Source organism: Triturus cristatus, chromosome 7, assembly GCF_964204655.1.
Source record: "Triturus cristatus chromosome 7, aTriCri1.1, whole genome shotgun sequence".
Classification (NCBI taxonomy): domain Eukaryota; kingdom Metazoa; phylum Chordata; class Amphibia; order Caudata; family Salamandridae; genus Triturus; species Triturus cristatus.
The window spans coordinates 108,319,507-108,344,607 of NC_140590.1; positions in this window are offsets into that span (position 1 = coordinate 108,319,507).

Consider the following 25,101-nt stretch of genomic DNA (forward strand, 5'->3'; position numbering starts at 1 on the left):
ATATTTAGTACTGGTTGTAAGGGGCGTGGCCTCGGAGTGGGCGTGTCGCTGTCTGGGCGTGAGGGGAGGCAGATGGAGTGGGAGGGCGAATTCCCTTGCCAGCGTTCGTAGCGTTAAGCTGGGGGATGCCTGCACACCAAGAGCAAGTGGCGAGGAGAGGGGGTGAGTGAAGTTTAAAACAGTCCTCGAGTTTTAAAAGGCGAAGCAACAAGCGCAAGCAACAAGCGCTAACAGCTGTCTACTCCCGGCTGAGCCTCAGGAGGTTCCAAGCAAACTAATTTGTGATTCTGTAACAACCGAATCGCAAAATAGGGTTTGCTGCATCTGAAAAGCATTGTTTGCATTCGCAAATGGGCCGCTTCTGCTAATCGGCCCGTTTGCGAAGACAAAAATGCTTGATGCATGTACCCCTCAGTGTTTTGTAACTTTGCTGTATGATCATCCTTTGATAGTTGTGTAATTACTTCAGGTAAGAGAGTGAACCAGTAATTAAGATGGTTTGTAGATCATCACAAGTTATAAAGTCACTAAACGTTTAGGTCCAGTCAAAGGTTTCGGTAATTTAAACCTGAGCTGAACCTCTGTATCTATGCACATTGCAATCAGGTTTTAATTAAAGAAAATGTGTAAAGGCTTTAGAAGTACTAAAACAGTTAAAACGTTATAAACATCACAGAATAAAAACCAAACTCCAGCTTATAAAAGAGAGAGAAAATTTGCAAAATGACACTAAAGAGACAGAAATGCAATAAAGAGAATCAGAGATGTAAATATTTAATGATTTAAGTGAAAAGCATACAAAGAAAAATGAAACATCTAATGTAAGTCACTGTTCTTGGTGGACTGGGACAAAAGTGCAGTTTTAGGCCTACTGTTGATGATGCACGTGGATTGGAACCACTGAAAGTCTGGAAATCAAAACGGTCACAAAGTCGAAATGGTTTTTAGGGTCTTTACGACTTTTTTGAAGAAAAGCATTGAAATTTCTTCCATGGACCAATGCAGAATGGGACTATGTCACTTTTTGAGAAGATAAATCCTCCCTACACACATCACCACTGAACCTGTAGCCATCACCGTGGAACTGAAACCTGGATACCTGAAGCAGCTTAGTCCCACTAACGCTCTGGAGCTTTGGAGATTTCTTGCTGAAAAATTTCCAATCCTGACGCAGAATGGGACTTTGCCGTTTTTTTGGAGGTGTGGAGATTGTTGACAGGAGGAAGCTGAAATTCAATCCAGCGCTGTGAGACTGTCAGTCAGATACCTTTCCCGACCGGTCCAGTTCTGAAGCTCTAAAAGAAAAGTTTTCAAACTTTTTTCTTTTGCCCAAACATCCACAGGAGTGCACTTCTAATTGCCCCTAGCTCTCAGGGTTTCAGATATAGGCCAACAGCAAAAACCAGTCCAGGTCCGGTTGACACTGGTCAGCTGGGCACTTCAGAGAAGAGGCCTCTTGCAGCAAGCTGTGTCCCTGTAACCACAGAAGAGGGATCAGTCTTCTGACCCTTGGAGTCCATTTCTTTGTCCTGGGTACATGTAAGATCAGGCCCAGCCCTTCAGGTATCCTCACAGGTCTCAAACAGCAGGTGCAGTCCTTCTTCTGCTGTTATGGAGGTCCAAAAGTGTTCTGAGGACGGCCTCTTAGGGTTCCACATTTATGCCTGGCACCTGCTAGTGGATGGGAGTGATTGCTGGGCACTCACTTACGAATAGTGTAAAGGTTCCCAGCCTTTTGAATACCTATGTTTATTACTACAAGCAGCCCAACATGAATATGTTGGGCATTCCAAGATGGCCAAAGTCTTCAGCTGCTCTAAACTCGGGCTCCTGGAGTTGGGGGTGTCTATGGAAGTGTACTATGGAAATTACTACTTTCATTCCACATCTAACACTAAAATCCAATTTGAAGCAGGCCCTGGATCCACAATAAAAAAAGGAGATAGAAGTCTAGAAAACACAAAGCAGGGTCTTTCTGGAACCAGACAGGAAATACACAAGAATTGTGTTCTGGTCCTGTTTGATCCATTTTAAGGGCGCAAAAGTTTAACATGTGCCTCAGACAGATTTTCAGGTAGGATATGTTAACAGAAGAGGCGGCAGCCCCCACTGTGAATGTCCACTCAGTTTGACCTCTCAATCAAAGGGGTCTATTGTAGCTCATGAAAGAAATGTCATACCTCATTAAGGTCAAGCACTAGCTTTGCAGCTGTAAATCAACCTCCAGGAGCTCCAGGCAGGGAAATGGTACATTTCTAAAAGTTACTTTTCCTAAATATTTATAAAAAGATCCAAATTCTCCTCTGAATTGCACATTTTGCAAATAGTAAAATTATTTCTCAAGTCCCAAACCAGGGATACATAATTAATATTTTAATTTGTACTCTAGTTTTCCTTACAAAACAGCCAGACCTGCCCCAGTGAAAATAGTGCCTTAGTCCTTGTCACTGTACGGACAAGATAACATTGAATTTCTACATGTCACACTTTTAAATACCATGTATCCTGCCTTTTGGGCTACAAGGCCTACATAGGGGTGACTTATTAATATTTTAAATTAATTACATTTTCCCTGCAAAAAGGTTTTTTTTGATAGGTCAAGCTACAATAGTGGGCCTGGAGCCATTTGTTTGCTGTCACATTAGTGACTGGCACAAAAAGTGCTGCAGTCTACAGGTGACATTTAACTTTCTATGCTATAAGTGTATTTTCTGTACCATATGCTATGGCCTTATAAGAAGGTTAAATCAAGGATTAGCCAATTTCTACATGTTTTAGAGGACAGAGCACATACACTGGGCACTGGACAGCAGTGCATTAGTGTGCACAGTCTAGAAGCCAGCAATAACATTCAGCAAATACTGCGGGTGACAACACAATAAGGGACATTTTCTCGCAGAACATAGTTACCTCTTCATGGAAGAAGCACATATATAAGCCTCATGAAGTAATGGGCTTTTAAATGTTTTTTTTTTCTTAAATCAGAGTATATGCAATAGTGACAATGTCAGTACAGCCTGTAGGCAATGGAATATTTACTATGTAATAGGCATTGCGATTAGAATTTTCTACGCTGGTTATTTGTAGATTCTGCCAACAGTTACTGGTGGTGCTTGGCCGTGGGGGTCACAGGGTTTGTAACTCAATAAATATTTTCCTGCAAACCAGTAACTAGCGGTTCCTGCATTTATTTACTACATATTTTGACGACGAGCCGGCCCACGTAGATCATCATTATTAGTTCTTCTAAACCAGCCTTCAAATGTTTCAACAAACCTCACACTCCTCCACCAATGTTTTCATCTGGCCACCCAACACTGGCCACCACAACCTCTTTCAGTCTCTTTAGTGTCAAATTTGAAACCTTCTTTACCTTATATTTCTTTTATTTCCGAAGAGCGACTGTTTGACGAATGATCGAGCGAAGATGTTGCTCCCTCGATACAACCAGGATTCCTGGATTTTCTAGGTTGGTTTGCTGAATTTGTATAACTTGTGACGATTCTTGTGTCATAGTAGGGAAAAAAGGAAATGGTTTCCTTCTTATATGCTGAGTTGTGTCTTTGGCCTTCTCGTTTCTATCCATGTTCCTCTACAGTTTGCCTGAGTGGGAGCGTTCATGATATTTCCTATTTTATTCCTCGCCTTAAAACCTTTTTCTTTTGTCATTGCCCTCGTGTAGCCTGTTTCGCTTTGCTGGTTGTTTGACACTCCTGCATGCTTCTCGTAAGTTTGAGAGCTGTTTATATTTAATATAGCCAGAGACTTTGGTTGCACTAATGTTATTGTTGTCATTATTGGGGAATTGCTTAAAGGGAATGATCTTCCAATTTGGCTTTATCTGGGCTATCTCTGAGGCTCAAATCCTATTGTTTGAGAAGATTTTGAAACCTTGGGTGCAGATGTCCTTTCACTACTTTTGGGGGAACAAAGTGTCCCTTCCTGACCCAAGTTCCCAAGGCGGCGCATATCAGTACAAGGGTGGTGATTTCCTTGACGCTCATGAATTAGGCTTCCAAGGCAGAGTGACTAGTTTGTCAATTATTGGAGCACAAAAGCACTCCAGTTGTTGAACAGCTGTAAGACTTTGTACTCTAACTATTAGATTGTGCAATGACGCTAGTTTACGATCAATCCTGAGGCACATACTGCTAATGTAATCATTAAGTCCACTTGCAAGTCCATTTTGTTGTACTGGTAGCTTTAAGCATCCACAGTCAGCTGTGATGTTCTCAGTAAGGACTTCCGGAATACATTTGTGATAGCAAGCTGACTGTTTGTATCATCCAGTAGGGTATTTTGCAATGATTGGGCTGGGCTGTACAATGTTGTTGGAGCTATGCACAGGGTTTTTGCGGTGGTGTTTGATTCAAGCTAGACTGTCCAGGTAACAGATCTGTATATGTAAGATCTTTTGTCAAGTCCGAATTAGTGGAAGAGCTAAGAGAGTGGACAGCTTCATCCTTGAGCAGAGAAACAGCTGGATTACCTTCATGAACTAGCAGAGGCTCAGAAAAGGTTCAGATGGTTCCTGTATTATATCTGTAAACCTGTGTACCTCATAGTTCCATGTGCCAATGAGCACTTGTTCTTGACCATTTTGCGTGTGGAGCCCAAGTTCCAAGTCACTCTCTTCAGTTGATTTTATTTCCATTACCATTTCCAAGCTTTATTTCAATCTGGTAGACCACAAAAGCAAAAACGTAAAATACATGCAGGGCTAGGTTGAGCAAATAAAAAGACAACATGGCCATTACAAGAAAAGCCAAGTACAGTGAGTTAAACACAATTCATAACAGTTAAAAAGATGTAAAAATTTTAAAAAGAGAATTAAACATTAATTTCATTTGTTGATAGTGTCAAGACAGTAGGAAATGGCAGAGGAACAATTATCATGCACAAGGGGGAGTTAAAAACTTGCGGCGCCTAAGCCACATGGAATTTAAAAAACGTGACACAGCGAAAACAATCTGGGGTGAGTGTTGGTTCTCAAAACTCTGAAGGCCTCCCGTGACTGTCGGTACCCCAAGTTTGTGCATATTGGTAAGAGGCAGTGCCTCCTGGGTACATCATATTCTGGGCAAAAAAATAGTACATGAATGGGTGTCTCTTCTTGGCTATTGCAGACAGGACAGCTACCAGGGGAAGCTTTTGACCAGTTCTTTGCAAATGCGTGGACCGGCAAGCAACCCAGTCTAAATTGAACATAGGGTTTCCTTGCTTTAAACGGATGCACATCATCAAGGAAGGGTTCAAAATAATACTGGTCTTTAAAACTAAGGAAGTCAGAAGTTAAGCGGCTTGGCTTTGTACTCCCTTGAATTTCGGCCAATCTGAACTGTCTGTAGGTTTTGACTAGTTCAAGCCGTGACACTTCCTCAGGGTGGGTCCATAGGTTAGGCCAGCCAAGTATACGGGACAAATCTTTTATGTGTGTGAACCCGGGTAGTTTACCCACCCCTGGGAGCCCCATAATAGCTTTGAGTTCCGACTGGTAGGCTATTACCTTCGGGGGTCGCCCATAGCCTATGCCAAAAAGACAGTGGTCGCAGTCCGATCTCCTCATCAATGGGTCTTATCCCAAGGTTCATACATAGGGGGATAAGAGGGGTGCTTTGCATCAAGCCCAAGAGCTGCCTCATGAACTTGTTCTCGGTTTTGGCCAATCCACCCACAGGGAGGTGTCCCCAAAGTTCTGGCCCATACATTACAGCACTCCTGATTTGGACTTTGTATATCTCAGTCACTGGACCTGGTTGTCTAGATGTGGAGTTTCTTTAAAGTTTTGCTAATCCCCCAGCCATCTGTGCTAACCTTAGGCCTGCCTTGTCTTGCTGTGAGCCCCAGCCAAAGGTTTCCGTCAGTGTGACACCTAAGTAATCGAAGACAGCTAACCTCTCTAGCTGGATACCATTTAGGGTGGGATTGGGGCAAGATGTTTTACTAGGATTAAATACCATGTACTTGGTTTTTAGTGTATTAATTTCTAGGCCCCTATTTTTACAAAATAGAGAGAAGCTGTCAAGAGTCCTTTGTATGCCCATGGGCGATTTAGATAGTAGCAAGGTGTCGTCCGCAAACATCATTGCTGGCACCTTGCCACGGGCAAGATTTGGGGCATCAGTGTTGGCTACCCCGTTAAGTTGGTCCACCAGGGCATTAATAAAGAGACAGAACAGAGTGGGGGCCAAAACACACCCCTGCCTTACACCCCTGTTCACTGGGAAACGTGGAGTCAGTTCTCCATGTTTCCCAAATCTCACCTGGGCACAGTTTCCAGTATGCAATCACTTGATCAAAGAGAGCAAGTAGGGAGGAATGCCCAGTTGCTCTAAAACTGCCCAAAGTGTGTCACGGGGCACCAGATCAAAGGCTGATTTAAGATCAACGAAGATCAAATAGAGGCTCCCACCCTCTATGGTCACCGTCTTCCAGTATAATACTTGGAGCCTAAAAATGTGGTCGATGGTGGAAATATTTTTGTGGAAGCCGGCCTGGTACGGACTCAGAATCTCACACTCATCCACCCATCTACCTGCGTTGCCGACCGGAGAATATGGGCTCTCTTTGATTATTTGCACAGGCTCAAGGTAGAGGTTTTCTTGAGCTTGTGGGGAGGCACAAGTGTTCTCCCGTTGCTGAGTACATTTAAAGTGCTGTTGTTGCTTCACTCGATGTGCAGGGACTACAATAACCTCGAGTGGCAGAGTAACTGATGTGCTATATTTGCTAGGGGAATGGGAGGACAGGGACATGGGAAAACTTGGGGGATGTGATCAGTTAGTTCATAATCAGTTGCCGAACTCAAAGACAGGCCTTGATTTAACTCAATGGGCTTGATGCCTGGCTTTTTAGCACTCAGGCTTCTTGCCATCACTTCTGGGATGATCGGCGTTGGTAAGCTCTCAAAGAATTCAGTCGAATTCAAAATAGCATCTCCAGGATCCTTTAGAAAATTGAAAATTGAAATGTGTTCAATTTGTTTTGCTTTTACCCTTCTCAAACATCCGGTTCAATGCAGAAATCAGACTCTGTCCATTGTATGCTGCTTTGGATTTTACACCTTTTAATGTAGGTAATGATTGTAGTTCCTTCTTCCTTCTGGTCACAGGTAGGGGAGGGACTCTGATCCGCCCAGATCTCATGATCCTTTACCTAAAAATATTTCCTGGTATTTATTCTGCGTATTTGTAAGTTAATTTTTATTTTTTATTTTTTATTAGTGCATGATGTCATAATTACATATGGTACAGAAAAACGGTCACAGTGGACAAATATTTTTCAAATTTCATAAAAGATCGAACATAAATCAAATGCATTAAATAGTTCAGACATCACTGCAAAAAACAAGTAAATGCTTGTGATTTAATTTTCATCACAGATATAGAATGAAACAAAACATAATAATAAGATATTAATCCTCATTGGTACACATTGGTGCTCAGAAGAAGAGGTGAGGGGGGAGTGAGTGCTCCAGGAGAGTTGAGTGATTATGTGCGGGCACAGAAAGTTAATGTGGTTCCAGAAACATCCAAATCTTTTTGAACCAATCCGCCATTTTCTTTGGCAACAAGAACCATATAATTATAAACATTACATTCTAGGCACAGATAAACATGTCTCTGTTGCTTATGTTTGATGAAAGCAAAAGGTGTGTCAACGTTTCGACCCCTGTTGTCATAAAGGTAGCTTCATCCTTATTGGGGGGGGGGTCTTCATCAGGACTCTGAGAAATAGTGAAGAAAGGGAAGGAGCACCTAAAAGTAAATAGGCTTGGGGTTAGGTGACATCAAAAAATGAAGCAAAACCAAATTAAAAGGTAGTCATATTGCGACAGCATGTAGAATCTGGCTCTCCTTTGAAGGTGAGGGCCGGTAGCCTCCTAATAAAACATCAGATGGGGAGACGTCAGGCCAAAAAATGAAGTGACTAACAACTCTAAAGCTAAAACGATCAATACGCATTCCAACTCACTTAGGAAATGAATAAAATACGAAGGTGCCACAAATTCACCTCAATCGGCCAAACACGGTTGCTTAGTAGCCTGCTGAATATGAGAAAGACCAAGAGATGCTTCAAACGGGAAACATCCTTTACCACGATGGCGTTACAACGAGGAACGTTTACCACGCAACACTTACCTCATAGACGTCTTCACCACGCGTTCTTCTTCAACGAACATCTTTACCACGCAAGTCTTCTTCCGCCTTCATCGTCTGCTACGTCCTGCGTTTAACGTCATTAGTGTAGTCCTTTTTTACTGTCTAAGGTGTTGAAGACGCGAGTTAAAGGAAAAAATTAGAAAAAAAGGGGGCTTGGGGGGTCTCCCCCCAAAAAATAAAAAGTAAAAAATAAGAAAAAAAAGGGGGGTGGGTCCCCCCCCCAAATAAATAAATAAAAATAACGTGAGGAAGGACAGGAAATCGACGTCGCTTTATGAGAAAGGAAATGACGATTCAAATTTAAGACGTAACGTAAAACAGGAAGGAAGAACGAAGAGACGACGTGAAGAGGTAAGGGAAATACAAATTTAAAATACATATATATATATATATTGAGGGTAACGGGAAGGGATAATTAAAAAAGTATTGGGGGAAGGGGGATCACGTAAGGGAACAGGGGAGGGGTATAACCTTTACCAAGAGTATTCCATTACCATGCAAGTATGCGTGGTAAAGGAATATTAGTGGTAAAGATTATGCGAGGAAAAAACATTCCGTTGTAACGCATGCGTGGTAAAGGCATGCGTTGCAACGGAATTCGTTGTAACGACTAGGCCTGGGCGGTAAATTCCGTTCCGTTCGCGGAATTTGCGGAATTTGGGCAATTTCGCGTTCCGCGGAGAACGCGAAATTGCCCAAAAATCTGCGTTCCGCGACTTCGCGAAATTTTTTGCTTGTTCGCGTTCTCAATATGCGTGTTCGCGAGATATTTCACCCCGAGCACGCAAACAGCGATCGCGAACAGGAAAAAAGTATCGCGAACAAGCAATTCCGCGTGTTCGCGGAATTTCTGCGTGTTCGCGGAGATTTTTTACCGTTTCGCGGAGATTTACGTAACGCGATTACGCGAATTCCGCCCACCCCTAGTAACGACATATATTCGCTTCAAACCAGCACAGGTCGCAGTGTCAATCAAAATAGCACAACTCAAGAGACATTTAAAATCAGAGGGCAAAAGCCCGACACCTCAGGGCAGAGAGCACTGTATCTGAAATGGTTATGTGCTCCTCGTGTGAGTAATATAATGTGCCAAGGGCCTCATTAAGGTCCTAGAAATTAAGAAAAACTCAGGGTATGAGAACGTACTGGATTAGAAACAAAGAGACACGACCAAGTCTCGGACCATGTTGTATTAGAATAAACCTGCAGCCAATTTACAGTATTTGAGAAGGTAAAATCAAAGGGGGCTCCATCCCCGCGGCTGGAAGTTATAAAACATTGGCGGTCGCCGTGTAAGATTACTTACATAAAACAATCCCAAACAGATAAAAAAAATGTGCGTGTGATAGACGGGCAAATATCAAGTCCCTCGTCATGATAATCGGGTTGAAAAGCGTCGTGTGCCCCCGTAGTGTGGTGACCTACTATTTGTAAAATGCCGTCACCACAAGGCAAGAAAACCGCATGCTCAAACAGAATCTAGATTGAAATTAGATAAAACGCTGTGTGTGAAAACATCACAGAGACAGATGGGCCGTGACCCAATTGCCCGTATGTTAACAGAGAAATCTGCCCAAAAATAAACCGCTTCCAGTTCCAATCGCACAAAACTACAAGACTCACCGGCGGCGGATCCAGATTCACTTGGAATGGCAGCCCGCCCCGACCGCCATAGCTGTGTCTATTTAAAGGAGTATATGGCGCGTGCACGTCGCATTACGTTCAATTAAAGGCGCCCGATGTTGGCTGTGTATTTAAAGGGTAAAGATCATGGTAGAAAGACGGACTCTTCTAATTGGCCCGGTGTACAATAAACAACTAGTGGAATGTGTTACGTGAACAAAGTTAGGAGAATAAAGTATATGGTGACTCTGGTTGCACGAAAAATCTGAATGGGGAATGGGTACATGCTAAATCAGGGGGCATGAGAGATGTCCAAGTCAACTGGATTGTACATTATAGGGCACACAAGCAAATGTCACGCTGCCAAAGATTACTGTGTATGCCGACCCTTAGGTCAATCAAGATTCAGAATGAGAAATAGATCCATGCTTGCTCGTGGGAAATGAAAAAAGACCAGAACAGCCCTGTTTGAAATAATAAGGCACATTTAGCATGAACCACCTGTATTCCGTATACAATACATGCAAATGATGTGGAGGAGACATTGACTGGCCTAAAGAAAGGCGCACAATATAAACATAGGATTTCATTAGATCACGGATGCCATGAGAAGTAAAGTCATGTTAGGAAAAATGTGGTACATTGAGAAAGGTACATAAGTTCTGGGGGAATCCCTGAACCGTAGACTTGAAATAGGTCGGTGGGTCTGAAAAAAGACATATGAAAAATCCTCACAAATGACATCATATGTAAAAACCTGCAGTGTTCTATGTACTAATTCCTAAACAAAATGGACACTTGGGCATGTGTAGCATCTAGCTCATTCAAACCATCCCTGACTGAATCGAAAAGGTCCATCCACTTACATTCGCAAATGTTCAGTATAGAGGCTAGATCACCTCCCCTTGCCCCAGTGTAATTTTCTTCAAAACCACCCATTTCATGGACTCAGGTTGGTGATTGTATGCTTTGAAACGGTCAACCAATGGGGCCGCAGCAGTGTTACATCGAATCCTGCTACAGTGCTGGAGTATGCGTGCCTTTATTTTTTGTCTGGTTTGTCCAACTTAGATCAGGCCGCATGGACATAGGATTGCATATATCACCTCCTGGGTGTTGCAGTTTGGTTTGTATAGTCATTTTGCAAGCTTTACAGTGACTGCATTTAAAATGTCCAGTGACTGCCGGAAGATGCCATAGCGTTTGGATGGTCGGTATAGGTGATGTCTCAAGTAAGGATCTCACCACATAGTCCTTAATATTCTTCCCTTTCTTGAACGAATGCATGGGGGGATCCTGTACCTCCAGATCGTCAGTAATGATATGCCAGTGCTTGTTGACAGCTAGCTAGATGGTGCTTCTACAGGTATTAAAAGTGGTCACGCAGATCATTCTTTCTTTATTGCCAGTGAATCGGTCTCTAGGCGTGAGTAGTGTGTCACGTTGGTTAAACCATGCCCTTTTCCTTGCCCTATAATTACATATATCAAAATTCATCTTTCAATAGCAATTTGACACTTACACAAGAAGAAACAAAAGAGAAATAAAATTACGAGTAAAGATCATCATGCACAATTTGGTTGATTTATCCCCACCCTTTGCCCACCCCTCCCACCGAGCAGGAGTTGTACACCATCCCTTATCTTTGGTTTGAAGATAAATTAAATAAAGAAAAGAAAAAGAAAGAAAAATTAATAGTAGAGTCTCCCACTGTCTGAGTCTCTATCTTTCAAGCCATTTAGTCATTGGTTCCCAAATTTTAAAATCTTTTGATCAGGCCCGTATCCCTCTTTTTTCATAAATAGCTTTCTCAAAATTATAGTTAGCCGTCAGACGAGATAGCCATTGGTGAAAGCCTGGGGGGGTTGGATCTAACCATGCAGAAGCCAGGCATAATCGCAGTACCGCCATGCCTATAAAAAACAAATTTTCTCACGGCTTCCCTTGTAGATCCGGATCTACCCCTAATCCAATCAGAGGTGGAGAGAGAGAAAGATCATTACCAAGCACCTCCTTAAAAAAGGTTGAAATCTCTTGTTTTAAATTACTTAAAGCATTGCAGGTAGCAAACATATGATTTAGATCCGCCTGGTATAATGAGCATCTGGGGCATAGAGTCCCTCTCCCTGTTCCCCACTTTGCAATCTTCTTTGGGGTATAATAGAGTGAAAAGCAAGATTTATAGTACTGGGCCTGCAGTTAGTCCGGGATTAGTAAGTGTTGCGCTAATTCTGTTGAATGGAAAAATAAGTCTTCCGAAATTCCTATTTCTTCTTTCCACTTTACGCTCGTGCTTCCATATCATCTGGCATTAGTGAATTGAAAGAGTTATAAATACCTCCAATAGGTAATGGCTTATTCTTTCTCAGATTGTTTATAATATGGTTATTACCAAGGCCAATCGGGCCTCCACATTTTTTACTTAAAAAGTCGCGTATTTGGAGATATTTATAGAAATCTCTCCTATCTAGTTCGTACCTTTCCTTGAGATTTGCAAAAGAAACTATATCCGTTAGCGAGTAGAAATCCCCAAGTTTGGATAGGCCTTTTTCCTGCCACTTTCTAACTATAGAGTCTTTGAAGATTTCCGGCCGATTAGGATTGTTACAGATTGGTGTGTAAAAATTCAATCGGTCTAATCCCAGCATTTTACAAACCAATTTCATAACTCTGTATCCACCAGCCGCGTCTTAAAGCGTACCTTTTTATAGTGGCAAGCATTCAAGAATCTCCAAGCCCATCCCCATGCATCTTCGCCCATTATAAGTTCAATAGGTGTCGGTATATCTTCTAAAGGTTTTTCTTCTGGCTTTTCCGTGATAAGAGTTAGATTACACAAAAGAGTAGTTGCCCAGTAATAAAATCTTACATTTGGCAAAGCCAGGCCACCCCTTTCTTTTGGCAAGGTTAAGTATTTATAAGCCCTTCTTGGTTTTTCATATACCCAAATGAAACGTGAAAATAAATCTTCAATTTTCTTCAAACAATTGGTGGTAAATTCTAACGGGATTGCCCTAAAAAATATAAACATTTGAAGGAAAAAAGCATTTTTATTATATTACATCTACCTATGATTGATAAATGTAGGTTATGCAATCTTGCTAGCTCAGTTTTAGTTTTAGCTATTAGTGGGTCGATATTGCCATCCACAATATTTTCTATATTGGTCATAATATCTACTCTAAGGTATGTGGCCTTGTCAACCTGCCTAGTGTCAGTGCCCATGCTAACATTCTTGCAAATAATTTGAGTCTTAGTGCTATTAAGAGAGTATCCTGAAAGTCGCCCATATCTCGCCGCCTCTGCCTCGACCTCACAGATAGACACTCCTGGGTTAGAAGTCACTAAGGCAATATCATCGGCATAAGCCAACACTTTGGTTTCCCAGCCATAGGAAATTATAGGACTAATATTTAGATTAGCCTCCAGTTGTCGTAGGAAAGGATCTATATAGCGAGCGAACAGAAGCAGCAAGCTCGGGCATCCCTGCCGTGTGCCTCTTGTTATATTAAATGAATTTGTGAGTTCTTCATTTATATATAGTTTTGCTGTGGGTTGAAAATAAAGTCTGTATGAATCCTTGGCCTATTCCAGCCCTTGCCAGGGTCTCCCATAAAAAGGTCCAGGAGACCCTGTCAAAGGCCTTTTCGGCATCAAGCAAAATCAATGCGGTTGGATCCCTAGTGATATTAGCGGCATCAAAGAGTGATATAGCCCTTCCAATGTGATTTATAGTGCCACATCCTGGAATGAATCCATGTTGTCCAGGTGACACTATTTTATGGATTGCACCCGCCAAGCGAACAGCTAACATTTTAGAGTAGATCTTGCTGTCGGCATTTATCAAAGTTATAGAGCGATAGGAGCCAGGTTCTAATGCTGTTTTGTTCTTTTTCAGGAAAACTATTATTTTTGCTTGAGTCCATGATTCAGGTGGCCTCCCCCCTTTATATACATGTTCAATTAACTGGTGCATACCTCCTTTCAATTCAGTCGAAAACTTCTTATAGAATTCTAGCGGGATGCTATCTAGACCAGTGGCTTTGCCATTAGGGAGGCTGTTTATACATAGTAAAATATCAACCCACTGAGAGGCCTCTTCCAATTGTAGCTGTTCATCTTGAGATAATTGTACAGCTGGAATTTGATCAAGGTAGGTCTTAAAGTCATCCGAGTGATCAGAATTGGTCTCATTATATAGATCTTGATAATATGAATAAAACACCTTTCGAATGCCTTCTGGATCAGTGATATTACCTTGTGTGGGGTCATTAATAGCTGCAATTGAATTCCGTGTGGCTTTTTGTCTTGCCCTAATCGCTAGGTGGTGACCAACCTGTTCGCTACATTCATATGCTTCCTGCCTTCATGCGACTAGTCTATCTGCTGCCCTTTTTGCTATTATTTCCATGATGGATGATTTAGCTGCCATTATTTTTGCAAGCGTGTCTGCTGGATCCCACCATCCTGTATTACTGTAATCAACTCTTCTTATGCCACCGCCAAGCACCTCTGTTTGTCATTTAATAGTTGACGTTTCTCTTTATTCACGGAGAGTGAAAAGCTGAGTGTCTCTCCTCGTATTGCCGCTTTCAATGCATCCCACACTACTTCTATCCCTGTACTCCCCAAGTTCTCTCTAGGAAATTGAGGGATCAACAGCCTCATATGTGTACAGTATTCATTATTCAGGAGTAAGGATCGTTCAAAACTCCAGTTGGTCATCCTTTTATTTCCAAGCCCTGCCCCTGTAAACTCAACTATTAGGGGTTTGTGGTCTGCAACTGTACGGGGTGCTTTTTCTATAGAGCAGAGATGTAGAATAGAATGGGATGCAAACATAAAATCTAGTCTCACAAGTTTGTTGTGTGGAAAGGAATAGGATGTGTATCCAGGGTCTAGGGGTTGTTGTGCATGCCAGACGTCAGTGAGTGCTTGTTCATGGCGTAACGTCATCAAGGCTCTCAACACCTTTGGTTTCCTACCACTATAAGTCCAATTTTTATCAGAAATTATATTCTTATTGGCGGGCAAATTTATATTAAAATCTCCACAGATGATCATAGGTAAAGGGCATGTGGCCAATTCATTATTCATATGGTCAAGTACTGCCCGGTCATCTAAGGTGCTTCCAAAGATTGTACCTAGGGTGAATATATCTCCATTCTCTCCACGAAATTTTGTGATTACCCACCTCCCGTTGTAATCAACTGCTGTGCGTGTAAATTGGATCGTACGATTAGCCGAAAGAATTGCTACCCCATGTGTCCTTGGGTTTTATGTCGTGGCCCCTATAACTAACCCTGGGCGTAGTTCGCGAAGTAGCACTTCGCGAAGCTACGCAAAGTGAAGTTCGCACTACGCGAGCTACGCGTAGCACTTCGCGAACTGCGTAGTACCTTGTTCGCACTGTGCCAGATGTCGTTTTCAATGATTGCACAGTGCGGACAAGTAACTGGCACTGTGCAATCATTGAAAATGGCATCTTGCACAGTGCGAGCTGTAGTTTTCTGCTGCTCGAGTAGATTTTTACTCGAGCTTCAGCTTTCTCAACGCGAACTGGTAGTTTCTCATCGTGAGCGGTCGCGAGCATACGCGACCACTCGCAATGAGAAACCTGACCTCCTCGCGTTGGGAATCTCGCCGGGAGGTTTATTTTCCATGCTCGCGATCGCCAACTTGAAGTTGCTGATCGCGAACAAGGAAAAAGTCTCGCCGGGATGTCATTTTGTTTGCTCGCGGTCGCCAACTTGACGTTGAGGACCGCGAGCCAGCAAAAAATGACCGCAGCACTACGCAACACTACGCTACGCGTGTTCGCACTGTGCTACGTGCAGTTCGCGTAGTGCGAAGTAGCGCGAACTTCGCAAACTACGCGAGCGTAGCGTAGTGCTTCGCCCAGGCTTACCTATAACTGTATATCCAAGTGTATCTAGTAGGTGAATCTGGGCCCTTTCAATGTGCGTTTTTCTGCATACATATGATATCAGCTTTAAGCAGGCGAAGCGCTGAGGCAGTATTCCGCTGTTTTTTAAAATCATTAAGGCCGCAAATATTAATTGTTGTTATTCTTAGCTTACTGATTGTAATTTAGTACGGTTTTTAAACTCCTATAGTCAATACCAAAGAAAAGAGATAGACACAAAAAGAAGGCAAACCTCCTAAGTGCCAACCCCTGCCCCCACCCTATTTGTAAGTTAATTTTAACTGGGATCCTCACCACCGCCATGTGAGCTCTCTCGTTGCAAAGTTAAGTCACCAGGGATAGTAGAAGGACACAAGATCAATATTAAGACAATGCAAGCAATTTAACACTTAAAACAATCATGATAAAAAGCACGACCAGACGGACTTGGTAGCACCCGCACTAAGATTCCAGTACAGTATTCCAATATTGTGTCGATCGCTGATTAGCCGGCTTCCTAAAGTAAACGACCAATACATGTTCAATGGTAAGAAAGATAACAAAAATAAGGAGGCCAAAGTGAGTAGAAATGACTTAAACCTTACTTGCTTGAAAGTTGTCAGTGGGAGTCCTCAAAACTGCCTAGAAGTGGCCCTGAGCAAGCTTTTTAGTTTGAGTCAAACTTTGCTGCTGAGACCAGTTCGAGTGCTGGCCTGCATTTTCTGCATTTTCCTGCATTTTTCTAGCACCACAAGTGTGTCTTAATTTGTCAATACCCGCCTCCTCTGCACTGTACCTCCCAATGGCACAGAACTCCAGGCGACCAAGACTGTTGATAAAGGCTTCAAGGCTATGAGGCGGGTATGTAAGAGGCAAACGCTTGGCCCACAAAGTCAGAAGCAGAGGCAGGATTTGCAGTTCCTACGCCCCGTTTGTCTCTTGTTAGTTTCTGGCTCCCAGCTCCATGACACACGCAAATCCATATTACCCTTCACCCCCCGGGCTGCCTGGCTGGTGCCTAATGCATTTTTCTCTGAGCCCACAGCTGCAGGCCACTAGCCACATCGATGCCGCCTTCCATTCCAAAGGCTTACGGCTGCCCACCTCCCTGTCTAGCCAGGCCTCCAGTGACAGAATGGAAAGTCCCCCTGATGAGAAAACAGCTCCCAGAGCAAGTCCCTGTAGGATTCACAAGCACACCTGCCACTTCCGCAGCATATGCTTGTTGGTCAGCATACTATGAGGTGACCAGATTCAGAGTGTTGCTGGTGTTGCAGGGTTCTCCATAAGCTGATCGTACGTTTTGTTCTTTCAAGTAAATCCTTTTTGAAGTTTTAGAGATATTAAGCTTAAAACAAATTCTTCAAATTAATTCCTATAGGACCTTTAGACATCACTACAGCCAGAACTGCTGGACGGACTTACAACAAATTTAGCATAAAGCTAGCTTTTGGTCCGCAGATCTTACTTTTTGTTACTTGGTGTAAATCTGTTTAGTAGCTGTAAAGATAATAAGCTTAAAACAAATTTGTATATATAGGAACCCAGATATTCCTCAAAGTCGTTATTCCTCGCGCCAACAGCAATGCCATAATTAGCTGACCACAACCTGAGAGAAAAGTGGTGGTTGCCATTTTGTTCATAGGGACTCAAACGGGAAAAATAAAATTAAAAAGTGATAGAAGGGGCCAGGGTTGAGGTACCATGACCCATTGGTACTAATGGAGGGGGTCTGTGAAGAACCCCTCATGGGCAAGTAATTTATTTATTTATTTATTTATTTTTTGCATTTGTAATGCGCACAGATACCCACAAAGGGTTTCCCGGCGCCAGGGCTAAGAGGTCAAAACATAGAGGCAGTAACTGTCAAGGACCACAATTATTTATTAAAAAGCCAAGTTTTAACGTTTTTCTTAAAACTGGCAAAATTCTCCTCTTTCCGTAAGGCTAAGGGGAGGGAATTCCAAAGAACTGGTCCCAGATGGGAGAAAGATTTCCCCCCCATTCGGGCCAGTTTGAACCTGGGAACCACGAAATTTGCTCCATTTAAAGAACGGAGATTGCGTGTAGGAACATGGGGCCTAACCAATTTTTGCAGGTATTTTGGTGCAGTTCCTGCCCTGATCTTGAACATGTATGTCAAGGCTTTGAACCGAACTCGGTTCTCTACCCTCAACCAATGCAGGTTCCTCAGATGCTTCGAGATCCTTGCTGTCCTAGGAATCTTGCACAGCAACCTGGCTGCGGAGTTCTGGACCAGCTGCAATCTCCTGATCACGGCTAGATTGGAACCCAGGTATAAGATGTTACCGTAGTCAAGCCTAGATGTAATTAATGCATTGACTACGGTCTTCTGGGTATCCACAGGCAGCATCCAGATAATCTTCCGCAGCCATTTAAGGATCGTGAAGCAGACACCAGCCACTTTGTTGGCCTGCTGTTTCATTGATAATGAATCATCAATGCACACCCCCAAATTTCTAGCTTGGGTAGCCGGGGTGGGGAAGGCGCCCAAAGATGGTGGCCAATGGGTATCCTGCCACAGATCTTTATTTTTCCCCAGGAGAAGAATCTCTGTCTTCTCCCCATTGAGCTTTAGCTGGTTCGTAGACATCCAGCTGAAAATTTCCTGAAGGCCTAGTTTCAGCACAGAGGGGGATGAAGATTCTGAGTTAGTAAGGGAAAAAATAATCTGCGAATCGTCCGCATAGGTCATAAGTTCTAGACCTACCCGCTCTGCCAAATCGGCGAGGGGGCGGAGATACAGATTGAAAAATAGCGGGCTCAAAATTGAGCCCTGAGGCACACCGTGGGGTGACAGGAAAATGTCCGACTGGGCCTGTGAGGACGAGATCTGAAAGTAACTGCCCAAAAACCTTTTGTTTAAATCCACGCGGGAATCCGCAGATCCTCCTGATTAGAATTTGGATATGCAGATCCAGACAACAACAATAAAAATATTACACTCACTCACAGACCCACACACTTACTCACACACTCATGCATCCAGTTACACACCCATGCAACCACTCACACACCCATACAGTCATTCACATACCCACTCACTCCCCCTCAAAATTACTAACACTCTGACCTGACTCACACACACACACAGCTTTCACAAACCCATGCACCCATTCACAGACTCAATCAGACACTTATGCACCCACTCACAGACCGGCTCAGAGACTCATGCACCCACTCACACACCCACCCAGATACTCAAGCCGTATGCAGCATGGGGCTGGATGCATGCGGGGGATAGCTGCAGGTCCTGGCCGCAAGCTAGGCCCTGCGGTCAACCCCTGCTGTGTATGGCCGAAGGCCGTACAGAGCTTGGAATCTGCAGCATGTGGTGGGTTTGCCACAGGGCCTGGCCAAAGCATTTTTTTTGTGTTGCTAATAACTTTGGCTTCGTTTAGTGAATCTTCACAAAATCTTACAAAAAATTGCTTTTTATGTCTACTTTGTGCATGGATAGTTTCAGGGTGATCGGTCAAGCAGGGGGCAAAATCCCCATTCATTTTCCATGGGCATTTATGACAAGCGCATTTTCCATGGGCATTTATGACAAGCGCTAATGCAAAAACTGCTTAACGGAATTACACCAACTTTGCCAGGAAGCTAAATCTTGGTTCCCAGATTGTATTTTTTGTTATTTGGTGTAATCTTTCCATCAGTTTTTGAGAAATTAAGGTTTAAAAATATTTGTATATCTGTACACTTGGGTCCGCGAGAGGCTCGCCATAGTCTTGTGTGAGAGCCAATTTAAAAATAGACTGTTCTGATTGGCCCAGGGTGCTTAGTCAGACTCCCACTGGGTCAAACACTATGATTGGCTGTGAAACAACATGAGAAAAATGTTGCTTTGAGCCATTATAGGATTCAGGTACTCAGACCCCTGTCCTGAAGTTTATAAAAATGACATAAGGGGGCAGGGTAGGGATACTCTCCGCCCCCCGCCCCCGTAGGCCCCGTGGGGGTACACAGAGAAATCTCCTTTGAGGCCAAAAGAAGAAAACAAATCTGCTAATTGTGCTGTGATCCCTCAGGACTCCCGCGGGATCATGGAAAATGTTATTATACATATATGGAGAGTGGATCATCAGTAGGGTCCCCTCTCCAGTCCATTTAGTCCTTGAGACACTTTTGGCCCGAGGACCCTATCCCCAGGGCCTAAAGTATTTTTAAGAGAAGATGGTGCATGGCCCTCCCCCCCAAGCTGTTTTTGGCCCCCAGGGCCTAAAGTGTTTTTTAGGGGAGGGAGGATTCCTCCCTGAGCTTTAAAAAGGTCCTGGGAGCCATCATTTTATAAAAAAGGGAGGGGGCCTTGCAACCCCCCTCCCAGCATCTTTAATGGCCCTATAGACCCTATCCCCCCGGGGCCAGCTCACTTACTGTTTCCCAGGAAGCCCACCCCCGGGACACAGTAGGGAAACGTGTGTTTGCTCATGCCTGGCAGTAGCATTTTCAAATCTTGCTCCACCCGGGAGCAAATACAAAGTCTGCTCTGAGTTGGTAGGAGCTAGCTGGGAGTTGACTTGAGCTCTGTTCGCCTACCAGCACTGATGCAGGCTGGGAAACAGAACAACAGATTGCTCATGCTTGGCGGGAATAACATAATTAGCTGCTGCCTCTGGGCAGGAGCAAAGGCGGCACCTGCACCACGCGAGGAACTGGCTGGAGTTGTGGGGGCACTGAGGCTCCCTCTGCAGCCAAAATGTGTTTTATAGAACTGCCCAAGGTGGACACCGGGGCACCCACCCTTATTAAAGGCAGTCCCTGGGGGATGGAGTCCCTGTGGACATAATAGACTTAGGGAGGGGGGCTGAACTACCTTAAAAAAAATATGCCCATGATGGATAGGTTGACCTGGGTCTAATGAGGCTCGTAGAGGGGGCCACAAGGGGCTTAAAAAGAAACAGGGCCCCTGGTGATGGGGTCCCCAGGGGCTAATTAGGCTCAGGGAGGGGAGCTACACAGCCTACTCCCCTTTTGAATAAGGCATTACCTTGGGGATGGGACCCCCTGGGCATATAAAGGCTCAGAGAAGGGGGCAGTTTGTCCCCTCCTTTTATTAATTACTCAGGGATGGGGTCCCTAGAGCCCAAAAAGGCTGGGGTATGGGAAGCATGTGGCCCCCTCCCCTTTTTTACCAAAAATACCCCTTTTTATTGGTTTGGCTCGGGGGATCGGATCCTCGGGGCCTAATAAGTCTCAGAGAAGGGAAGCATCATTAATGCCATCACAGATTCAAATGCCTTATACGTAGTAAACATGTGTTATGTGCCATTGGCACTATACCATACACTTCACAGGCAGCCTAGTTCACATTAACAATCAACCACAGATATATCGGAAACCCTCATTGCACACGGTGTTCAATATGTATACAACTATTCAGAGAAAGCAAAGTTCCTCAAGATCCTCAACGTATGTTCTGAAATTAATGCCCTAGTACGAACAGCATTTATCTGCATCAAAGTCCTCACAGTCGCTGTCCTACAGTAAGAAATTAAGCTGAGATAAGTAGAAAAGTTGGGTACTGTAAACAGTGTTTCCTCGATGGAGAGAGTTTGCAGACAGTGAAGCTGTAATGGGAAATACACCACAGAGTATTTAAAAATATTGAGTGATAACAGTGTACACTCTATGCAACACTTGTCAAAAAACAACACTAATCGGTAAAATAGCCAGGGTCTGAAGGTGCTAAAAATCGATAATACTTGCAGCCTGCATATTGTGATAAAAACTTTACAGATAGCCCATCTTCAGAAGCAAAAGAAGCACAGGTCCATGGGTTACTACCTGACGGACACAGATGTAGAAATTGTCATACTGAGACAATTCTGTCCAATAACTCAAACCTGCTTACAATACTGAGACAATTCTGTCTAATAACTCAAAGCTGCTTAGAATACTTAGGGCCTCATTACGATGTCAGTCGGTAAGCCTCCAACAGCTCATCAGAGGCTTACCGACTGGCATGGTAGGTTTACAGTCCGACCGCCAAATTTCAATGTTGTCAGTTGTGAACCAGCCTGTCAATACGACTCGGTTCCAGCAGGCTGAGGGAGTCCGTCAGCCGGTCGGAAACCATCCATAATCCCTTCAGGACGGTGTTTCCGATATCGGGATTATGATGTCAGTTTCCGACAGTCTTTTCATGTCGGCCTTTCTGACATATAAAGGCTGTCGGAAAGCAACTTTGAGGGCCCCTAGCAGGGCTCCCATGCCTCCGCGGCCTCTGACTGTGGCAGTTCTTCTGAAAATCCCTGCACCTTTTGGTGCTTGCCACAAGTTGCAGTGATTTACACAAGCTCTCATTTCTCAATGGGAGCTTGTGCTGCAGGCGGATACCGCCAATCGCACAAGCTCCCTAAGAGGAATGGGAGTTTGCGACTGCCCCATGTGAGGTCGCAATCGTAAAAAGGTGTACGGAACCACCGACCTATGGTCCGTCAGTTCTCACACATAAAAGATGTCGGTCTGAAGCAACTCCAGCAGACATCGTAATAGGGGCCTTAGTACTTAGAACATAGAATCTTTGCCCTGTTAGATTTTCTGCAGAACCAAAAAACTTGTGAACATACTGAGCACAAGTTGTCAACTGCCATCTGCTCAGAGTTACCCTTCAATACAAAGATTTATAACATGTTCAATACCTCTACACACCTATGATGAATTAGACGCACATGCGTTTTGTAAACATTTAAACCCATTAGCTGGACAAAAGTAGTACAAAGGTATGTAGAAAAGTGATATGGTAGTTATCCGCCACTATGTAAACTATAAAACTAACCAACACACTTACTGAATGATGTCATCAGTGATGTCATTTGATATGTCATCAGTGATGTCATAAATGATGTCATAGAACCTGTCATCAGTGATGTAATATGTGAGGTCATTCATAAGCACGTGTATGGTGGGGTGCAAGATTCAGTTAGCTCTGGTTTTTTGACCTCTAAACTTTAAGGTTGTCACTGACATATTCACCTAACTATACTGTTAATTTGCTTTTTTCAGAGTTTTAGATGTAAAAACTATTTAGGTTCTATATTGTACAAAATGCAGTTGAATTAATTGAAACATATGTCTATATAGAAATATTTATTTTCGAACATATATATATATATTATATATCTGTATCTATATCTATCTATATATTCACTGAAAAAAACATAGGTTTCACACGCGTTATAGTTAGGAATTAGTATTTAAAAAACCTTGCAAATTCACTTAAAAAACCATAGGTTTCACACATGTTATAGTTAGCTGGACATTTCACTCGAAAAAAAACAATGAAATTGCCCCATCATAGTTAGTGCAGTCAACGATAACTCACGCGACCGCAATCCACTGCTGATGACGTCAGATATTACATCACTGTATTTAGACACTTATTTACCCATTTATTCTTCCATTAATCTTTAGCTATACATATATTACAAATTTTTATTTTACAGAAAGACACATATGTCATCAGTGATGTAATATCTGACGCGCTTATAGATATTTATATGCTTTTAAATGCTATTTTCTCTGGAAATATTGAACAGATTTACACCAGACCTGCAAAAGGCACTTCCCTGACCTGAGGACTACCTCTCTGACAAATTTCAAGTAATTCTGTTCAGCCGTTCGGGCTGTACCTTCGACTAAAGGTCCTATGGAAAAATGCATGGGGAAAACGCGTTTTGGGACCCCCTTTTTTCTCGGCCCCCGCTTGACGAATCACCCCGAGACTTTCAGGGTAGGAGCTGAACGGAGCGCCCCTATTTGTTTTGAAGATTTCGCGAGGATTCGTCAACCGGCGCCAAAGTTATTCAAAATAGAATTTTGAGATTTCCTATGGAAACACGATCCTAACCATAACTATCTACTGGCGACCGCCAGTAGATAATATATATATATATATATATATATATATATATATATATATATATATATATATATTATCTACTGGCGGTCGCCAGTAGATAGTTATAGTTAGGACCGTGTTTCAATAGGAAATCCGCAACATTCTATTTGGAATAACTTTGGCGCCGATTGACGAATCCTCGCGAAATTCTCAAAATAGGTGGGGCGCTCCGCTCCGCTCCTACCCTGAAAGTCTCGGGGGGATTCGTCAAGCGGGGGCTGAGAAAAAGGGGGGGTCCCAAAACGCGTTTTCCCCATGCATTTTTCCATAGGACCTTTAGTCCGAGCTACAGCCCGAACGGCTGAACAGAATTACTTGAAATTTGGCAGAGAGGTAGTCCTCAGGTCAGGGATGTGCCTTTTGTAGGTCTGGTGTAAATGTGTTCAGTATTTGCTGAGAAAATAGCATTTAAATCAATATATATATCTATAGGCGCGCTCCGAGCGCGTACGGTAAGCTTACCGTACGCGTACGCTGCCGTGCGCGAGCGCAATTCTGATTGGTGGTTACATGACTGTAAACATTCGAATCGGTCGAAATCAGGAAGTGTCGGCCTCCATTTTGTGTGTCTCACACTGATAAACAAAGGAGGAGAACGTGGAAAGGGGGCAACGAAGAGAGTTGCAGACCCCCTAGCGTTTGTCAGGGGGTCCAAGAAGGTCATAAAAGTATGAAAAATACATTTACATTTTTTTTTAAAAAATCGCGTGGTGCGCGTACGGTAAGCTTACCGTACGCGTACGGTAGAAAAAAAACACAATTAAAAAATAGAAGTAAAAAACAAATTTAAGTGTTAAGATATTAGGGGGCTCTAAAAAGAGCCGTTGTGTTTATGAAGTGTTTTTCGGTACCTATAAGTAAGTACCGATGCAGAGTCTAAAGTTATCTGTATCTGAAAACTGTAATGAAAATGTATCAGACTGTTAGAGTACTTAACACTTGCAGAAAAAAACAGTAGTAAGTGTGCTTTGAAATTGGCAAGCAAATTTCATTTTCTGCCTAAAATCACAGCATGAGTCTGTGAGCACAGAGGAATTGTTCTCAGAGATCTATTTCGTGATACTCTGATTCATTTAGAATTGCATTTGTATGAAAGGGGAAGCTTGTTTTCTGGAAATGTGGTGGTTAGCATTCAGCCCAAAACAGTTTCTCAAATAAGAGGCAAATGCTAACATATTTGAAATCAACAGGGTAGATTTTTCTTCCACTCTTGCAATGGATCATGTAGTTGCTACATACAAAAAACTCATATTAACCCTTACCACACATGTAGTCTTACATACATGTTTACAGTGTTTAAGCAGTTATGTAAGGGTCCATTCAAGTCTCTCTTGCACCTGACAGTAGACAGTCTCCAGAACCACACTGTTAGCAGAGAGCTAGCTGTTTTTCCTGTACACTCATGCTTACTAATCAGCAATGTGTGGTGTTTTAGGTAGGAGTGAGTAACGCTAATGCATTGAACATCACCAAGGCTCATTACCTTT